Below are 8,263 nucleotides of genomic sequence, written 5' to 3'. Positions count from 1 at the left end.
CCCGGAGCCTGCGGCCGTGGGCAGAGAGGTGGCTGCGGCGGGCTGAGACTGGGTAGCTGCTTGGCGGTGAGAGGACCCTGAGGAGGGGCCGGAGCTTCTGTCTTGTCTCACAGCGTTGGGCGAGGAACCTCTCCACCTCAACGTGATGGTGGCGAGGAGATGGGGAGTCCCAGCCGCAGCGACACAGACGGGAGCGGGGAGGTGGCGAGCAGGGTCTCCAGTCTCGCTGCTGCCTCAACTACCCTGCGGGGCCTTGGCCTTTCACGCCTGAGTGGATGAGCCGGTGCCCCACCCAGCCTCGGCTCCCACCCCGAGCCGGAGCGGGCGGGGACCCCAATGTTAGCCTGCGGCTGGGGCGGTTGGGAGAGGAGGGGCACTCTTTTCTTACTTTCCCGGTTCTCTCAGCCCCCTCAGAGGGTCTTCCTCCTTGGCCTGCTGCCCACCCCTTGACCCTCAGGTGGACACCCAAGAGTTTTTAGAATCCCCGCCTCTAGGGCAGCGGGGCAGGTTGGGGACCTGTGAGATGGCCTGCAACTTTATAAAAACAAAATTCGGGTGACCTGCAGTTAGCGTAATGGCTATGTTGCTGGACTCCCATGAAGCGGACTGCAGTTCACGTCCCCGACCCGGCGGCTTAAACTCATGCCAGGCCCATGTGTTTGTGCGCGCGCCCGGGCCCAAGATCCCAAGAGGAGAAGGGATTGCAGCGTGGCCATCTCCTCTGGGGGGTGATTTCTTGCTTTCTGTCTCTATGTCTCTCTCTGTTTTGCTAGTGAGCGCACGCGCCTTATGGCAAAAACCTCTCCAAAAGGAAAAAAAAAGTAAGATATTCAGGTTTTGGGGCACAGCAGATGGCGCAGTGGTTGCATCCCTGAACCCCAATGCTGCAGAGCGCAGTTAGCATCCAAGATTCGGAGGCTTAAAAGACTCCAAACACGTTTGTGTGCAAGGAGATTTTAGCGGGAGAAGGGATTGCAACATTGCTATCCCCCCGCCAGGGAGTGATTTTTCACTTTCCCTCTCACTGTCTGTGTCTCTGACAAGCACACATGCCTTATTGCAAAAACTTTTCAAAGAAAAAAGATTTTCAGATTTCTGCAGTTCAGATTGTAATGAACTAAAAGTTGTAATATCACCCACAGTGATAGAGATACAGTCAACAGCGAAAAGATTCCAGCAATAGAGCCAGCCAGTGGCATGGTTGTTAAGGCGACTAGATCCCAGATGGTCAACTTGATGGTTGGAGTCCTGAACTCAATAGCTTGACAATCATGCCAGGTACATGTGGTGTACAAGCCCAACCTCCCAAGAGAAAAATGAAGGAGAGGAAATAACAGCATGGCCATCTCCCCTGGAGGGTACTTTACTTTCTCACTTTCTGTCTCTCCCTCCCTTTCTCCAGTGAGCACACATACCCTATGGCAAAAAAATCAAATCAAAAAGTTTAAGAAAAGAAGGGATGGGGCTGGCAGGTGATGTGGTTTGGTTGAGGGTGCTGGACTCCCATATGGCTGACCACAGTTTTGAGTCTCAGACCTGGTGGCTTGCTTCCTCACATCCCCTACCCCACCCCCATCCCTCTCTGGTCAAATTTAAATAAATAAATAATAAAATAAAGTTAAGTAAAGATAATTCTTAAAAAAAAAAAGGGTGGGGAGCCAAGGCCCCCAGGGGGGTGGTGAGCAGCCAGCGCCCCAGCCTGCCCTCTTCCGCCTCCACTGTGGCAATGGAAACATCTGCTCCACAGGCCTGAAGCCAGCTGGCGGACCAACCATATGCCACCCCATATTCTACAGGCCGACCTGCTGGTGTCCTCGCAACGAGCTTGCTGAAATGGCCACGTTCAGTCAAGGAAATTTTGAGTCACTGGACCTCGCAGAATTTGCTAAAAAGCTGCCATGATAGCACAAGCTATTTGGGCAGGAATCTGGGCTCTCAGCTGAAAAATACAGTATGGCAACCCAGCTGTTAATTGGAGGCATCACTGGATGGTGCACTGGGTTCATATTCCAGAAGGTTGGGAAGTTAGTTACAACTGCTTTAGGAGGTGGATTTTTTCTCCTGTAGGTTACAAACCATACTGGGTGCATCAAAGTGGACTGGCAACTAGTGGAGAAGGACATGAAGAAAGCCAAAGAGCAGCTGAAGATCCGTAAGTGCAACTAGATACATACAGAAGTCAAGAGCAAGGCTGAGGAGGTCGTATCGTTTGTGAAGAAGAATGTTCTAATGACTGGGGGATTTTTTCAGAGACTTTCTGCTTGACATGGAACCCTAAGGATGATGACTCTACTTCCATTTTCCTGGTTCCAGCCAGTGGTCTCCACACTCCACTATAGGAGGTTGAGTCACTCTTCATCTTCTCCCGTGCCTTCCTCCCTGCCATGGCAAATCTGAATGGTTTCTGTAGACATCATTTGGTACAAGTTAAGGCACTTCTACCCTGAGTTTGACGGCGATGGAAGAGACAGTAGATGGTAGCTCTCCTTCCAGTACACTCCCCATGTGGCCAGTCTATAGGTCAGCCAGAATGTTCCTTTCCCTCCTACATGAGACACTTTCCAGAACACGTTGCAAGATGGCTCATCATGGAGGATGAGTGAGAAAAGAGCACGTCGATAACTGTTTTATGTGCTGCTTGGAAAGGAACTGAATATATTTGCCTTTAAGCATGAAAAAAAAGGAAAACCTGGAGATAGTCTGCCATCTAGACACAAGAATAATGGTATTTCAATGTGGCTTGTCTTACCTTCTGTGATAGACTTCCTCTGTCATTATATTAAAAAAAAAAAAATCCTGCAGTAAACCAAGCCTTGAAGAGACCACACATAATGTGACTTCTGCTTTAACAAGATACTCTGGCTGGTGTATTGAGAAGGCTCTAGGCAAGGCATGTGGAGAATTCGGCTGTGTCCATAGTGAAGATTGCAGATTAAAATGTTTTCTAAAAGCTGATGACATTGAGCCAGTAGGTGGCATAGCGGTTACGTCGCTGGGCTTTCATGTGGCCTGCTGTGGTTGAGTCCTGGACCTGGTGACTTGAAAAGTACTCCAGGCGTGTGTGTGCATGCATGTGACTGTCTAAGATCCCAGGAGGAGAAGGGAGGAGGAGGAGGGATTGTGGTGTGGCCATCTCCCCTAGGGGTTTATTTCTCACTTTACCCTCTCACTGTCTCTGTCTTCCTGGTAAGCACATACCCCCACCCCCAAGGCAATAACCTCTTTAACAAAATAAGCCAATGACATTTAAAGATGAAACTATCAACTAAGGAGTCTTAAGCTGAGCTGGTATTATACATGATGTTAATTTTTTAATTATTTATTTATGTATTATTAATTCATAATAATACATAATAATAATACATAAATACTTCTCTGTCCAGAGGTGGACAGAGAAGTAAGAGTGAGAAAGCAAGCTGCCAGGTTCAGGACTCCAACTGTGTTTTGGACTGAACATGTGGGAGTCTAGCACCTTAACCACCACACCATCTACTGGCCCCATGTAGTTAATTTTTTAATTTCTTAATTTGCTATGGGGCATGTCCTCTTGCCAGAGAGAGTCATGTGGGAGTCTAGTGCCTTAACCACGTGACCTGCTGGCCCCTCCCATGCACTTAATTTTCAAAGTCTTTACACCAAGGAAGTACTTCAACATAAGGAAACCCTGTTTGGGGGACCAGCAGTTAGCGTAATGGCTATGTCGCTGGACTCCCATGTCGTCAACTGCAGTTCGCGTCCTGGACCCGGTGGCTTAAACTCACGCCAGGCATGCACATACAGGTATGTGCATGCCCAAAATCCCAAAATCCAAAAAGGAGAATGGAAGAGAGGGGATTACAGCATGGCCATCCTCCCTGAGGAGTGATTTCTCTTTCTGTCTTTCTATGAGTGCATGTGCCCTATAGCAAAAATCCCTCTCTCAAAAAAAAAGGCATATCAAATGATTACTAAATTTAGGCCAATCACTAAAACCCACATCGACTCTCCACACAGTGAAGAGTTCAGTTTTGGGGGACCAGCAGTTACCATAATGGCTATGTCCCTGGAGTCCTATGTAGTTGACCATGGTTTAAGTCCCAGACCCGGTGACTTAAACTCACACCTGGCACGTGTGCGTGCATGCCCAAGATCCCAAGAGGAGAATGGAGAAGAAGGGAACATGCGGTTGTGCGCACGCCCATCCCCCCTGGGGGGTTATTTCTCACTTTCTGTTTCTGTCTTTCTGGCGAGCGCATGTGCCATGTAGCAAAAACCTCTCAAAAATTAAAAAAAAAGTTCAATTTTTGCAGGGGCACCAAGGACCTGCCAGTGCTGTAATCAGAGGAAGATAGGCCCATACCTTCCCATGATCTTTCAGTTCTGGCCCAGGCTTAGCACTAAAGAAGTAATGGGCATGTACAGAGAAGGAAAGCAGAAGAAAAAACAGAGAGGCATGAATTTGTGGGACACAGAAATGATTATTATTTGTTGATAACATGTATTCTCAACCGGACTGGTCTGAGAAGTATTTTATGTTAGTTAATTCTCTTTATAAGCCAAATGATGTATAGTGATGTAATGTTTAAAAAAATAATAAGAATGAAAATAATAATAATGATAAACTGAAAAAAAGGAAAGCTATTTGATGGTGATGATGTGAATAGTAATGTCTTTGCCTTGACTGATATACATGGTAATCCTGCTGGAAAGAAAAATGTTATACACTCTAAAGATATATGTAATTAAATGTAATATAAAAAAATTGTTTTTAAAAAGAAGTAATGGGCAGGGGCCAGCAGGTGGTGTGGTGACTAAGGGCATGACTCCCACATGGCCGACCACATTTTGAGTTCTGGACCTGGTGGCTTGCTTTCTCACTTTCCATCTCTCTCATTCTGGACCTCTCTGGTCAAATTTTAAAAATAATTAAATTAAATTAAGTAATTATAAAAAAAATAAAATACTCTTCTTTAAAAAAAAAAGTAATAGGCATATACAGCGCCAAAGTTCTGGGTGTCCAGACAGTGCTCTCTGCTCTGCATGGCCAGGGACACCAACTCATGAACCTGATCAGCAAAATCAGCAAGACAGAGCTGCCACTTGTATCACCCAACAGAAGATGATTCCTAAATAGAATGAAAAGAATGGGCACTACACACTGAGCCCAAGATCCAAGAAGACAAAGTTATGTCTCACCCCTGCCTCAGCCAAGACCCAGACTCCCTTCTCTGCTGGCCAGGGAGCCCTGCATACACAGGATGCCCACCTTGCCATTACAGCCACCCAAGGAGGTTAGACATTGGGCAAATTATAGTGCCCCCTACGCCTTCCTTTTGAAGAGAGAAGCAGGGCGGCCTCTGCAAGTGCTCAGAGAAGACTGGACGCTTCCACTCACACTCCTCCCCTTTTTTTGGATTTAGTTGATTTGGGCTATGACTTTTTTCTTCTAACCTTTCAGAACATGCAATTACATTTTCTTATTTTTCAGACCTGCAAACAGAATTTTTTGAAAGTATCAGATTAGATACATTAAAAAATGCAACAAATGGTACCAGCAGATGACGACTTAATGGCTACAATGCTGAACACACAAGTAGTAAATCAGGGTACAAGTACTGGACCCTGCAGCTTGGAACTCATGCCGGTCATGTATGTGTGCATGCCCAAGATCCCGAGAAGAGAATGAGAAAAAATGACTGGAAGTTTTCTGAAAAGGGGTCAGATGGTGAAGGAGAAATAAAAAATGTTATTGGAAACCCGAATCCTGAAATATGAGCCTCCTGTCATACTAAAAGGTCGTTATCTTTCTGGCTCACAGAACATGGGCTGGCCACAAAGGGATGCCATATATCCTGGTCCAAATGATGTCTCCTATACATATGGTCCTGTTATATAGTGTGACGCATTTAGAGGCATTTTTGGAAAAGTTTCATTTTCAAGGAATTATTGAGTTTTTCTCTTCCTTTGAAGAAGAGGAAGTAGAAGAGGTAGAAGATGCATGCATCCTACTTGGAAGAACATCAAAGCTTTCAGAAAGACTACATTCATAGTTGGAAGACTTCAAATCACCTGTGCTATCAATGCTACATACTGAAGTACTGCAGAAGTCAGATTTCTTTTGATTTAGGGTAATATAAACAGATACTGCTTTTGCTACACATTTTGCCCAATAACTGTGGTTCTTCCTGCTCACAAGGCACATGTACTCTATTTGTGTCCTGAACCTCACTGCTGGCTTCTTAAGCACCTTTCCAGGGACTCTGATTTTCTGGAGGGACTCATCTGCTCAACAGGTAGAGGTGTAGCAAGACTGGGGCTTGGATATCAGCTTGGCACTCTGCATCTTCTCATGTCCTGACTTCAGAGAAAAGTAACTTTCTTTACTCCTGTACCTCTGTGATTTTCATAGAAAATATTCAGTGCAAATAGATTATTAGCTCTCACTACTTGCTTATACAGATAACTGCTTAAAGTCAGAGCTGTTTACAGCCTGAGATAATGACAGCTAAAACTAACATTTTCCATATCACTGCTACATTCCGAAGAGTATAGTCTCTCTTAGTCTGGAGAGCAAGAGAGCAAAGGACCTTGAGCAATAACTTGCCATGAGTTATCTTTTGAGAAATGGGAACCATGACATAAAGGCTTGCACCTGTGAGAGAAAGGGGTCTAAATGAGATTATATTTTAGAAGCACAAAGGAAAAATACATAAAAGAACAAAGCTTTGTTTTAGCTTGTAGAAAACATTATTAAAAACTACAAACTTGGGAACCAGCATTAGCGTAATGGCTATGTCACTGGACTCCCACGTAGTCGACCGCGTTTCTTGTCCTGGACCCGGTGGCTTAAAACTCAAACCGGGCGCGTGTGCATGCGTGCCCAAGATCCCGAGAGGAGAATGGAGAAGGGATTGCGGCGTGACCATCCCCCCTGGGGGGGTGATTTCTCGCTTTCTGTCTCTATGTCTCTCTCTGTCTGTCTGGCGAGCGCACGCGCCCTACAGTGAAAATCTCTCAAAAAAAAAAAAAAACTACAAACTTTATGGGCTACAGACCTCAGACAAAGATCTGCTGAATGTTAATTAACTGAGATCTGAATATCTAAAGCCTTGCTTTTTGTGAGCCCATTTCCAAATAGAAAAATGACATAAATTACCTGACACTTAGTCCCCACAGAGGGAAATGGATGCACAAGTTGATCCCTGCTGGGATAAAAACCCCTAGCCCCAGATGCTCTTCAGCAACCCATTCCCGGGACATCTCCCTGCATGTGAGCTCTGTTTCTCCTTTCCTAATAAAGTTTGTTTCACTATGCCTTCTTTGTGTCTATGTCTCTAATTCTTCATAAACATGAAGCAAAAAACCTGGTCATCTCATGGTCCTCAATCCGACACTGATGTTGGGTCTGATCACTCCAATTTCTTGCATCAGTTCTACTTTCATTTCTCCATTTTCTTTTTATCTTCATATTTAGAAGTCATTTGCACAACTGTCTTCACTAATTTTTTTATCATCCACAGCACTGTTTTTACATTTATCATACATATCTTGCCTGGATGTACTGTAATAGCATTCATTATTGAAGTGGGTTTTTCCTTGAACATTTTTCATTTGGCTAAGGTGTCGATTGGTTATATGTGTCCCTCATAAACTAGGGGGTAGGACAAGATGCTCCTTCATGGAAGAGAGGTGGTGGTTTGGAAATCCACAGGCTTTCAGTCAAGCTCAGCTAGAGTAGCAGGACAGAGGGCCAAAGGAAGCAGCACCCTTCAGGCCACGCTTCACTTTTGTCCCTTTGTTGAATGTCTTACTCTGGAGCTGCATGAGCTCCGTTTTATCCTCTTACTCCCTTTTGGGAAATACTGTCACTGGATTCCCAAGAGGCCCAGAATGGCTGTATATTTTTTCCCTACCAAAAGTAGGGCTATTGCACTACACGTTTCAGGATCTCTTGTGCACAGGTCCATTAGGACCCCGGAAAAGAGCTTCTCCCCCGAGGCGGAACGATACAACGAGCGCGCCCTCAACTGGGCGGAACGAAACAACGAGCACGCCCTCAGCTGGGCGGGACGATATAGCCCGAACCTTCCCGGTGCTGACAGTGCGCGAGAAGGCGGAAGTTTGCACGCTTCCTCAGGCGTGGCTGCCCCTCGCTCCGCCTACTCGGTCGAGCTGCTTCTCAATCTCTAGCTCCCGCCTCACTGCCTCTTAGTCGCTGCCGAGGTTCCCTGGTCCTGGTGGTGGCGGTGATGGTGGAGGCTTGTCGTCCGTCGGCTTCGCGGTC

General features: G+C 45.9%; 2 pseudogenes; one reads left to right on the top strand and one right to left on the bottom strand.

The window, feature by feature from the left end:
- The first annotated feature begins 3 nt into the window (after positions 1–3).
- LOC102498556 (FUN14 domain-containing protein 2 pseudogene) lies at positions 4–3,013 on the top strand (annotated as a pseudogene).
- A 2,443-nt stretch (positions 3,014–5,456) lies between these two features.
- LOC102502316 (PWWP domain-containing protein 2A pseudogene) lies at positions 5,457–7,239 on the bottom strand (annotated as a pseudogene).
- Between the last annotated feature and the right edge of the window lie 1,024 nt (positions 7,240–8,263).

The sequence above is a fragment of the Tupaia chinensis genome, unplaced genomic scaffold, assembly GCF_000334495.1.
Source record: "Tupaia chinensis unplaced genomic scaffold, TupChi_1.0 Scaffold000098_1, whole genome shotgun sequence".
Lineage (NCBI taxonomy): Eukaryota > Metazoa > Chordata > Mammalia > Scandentia > Tupaiidae > Tupaia > Tupaia belangeri.
Note: the sequence above shows the minus strand (reverse complement) of the source record. Positions and strands in the feature narration are given on the sequence as shown.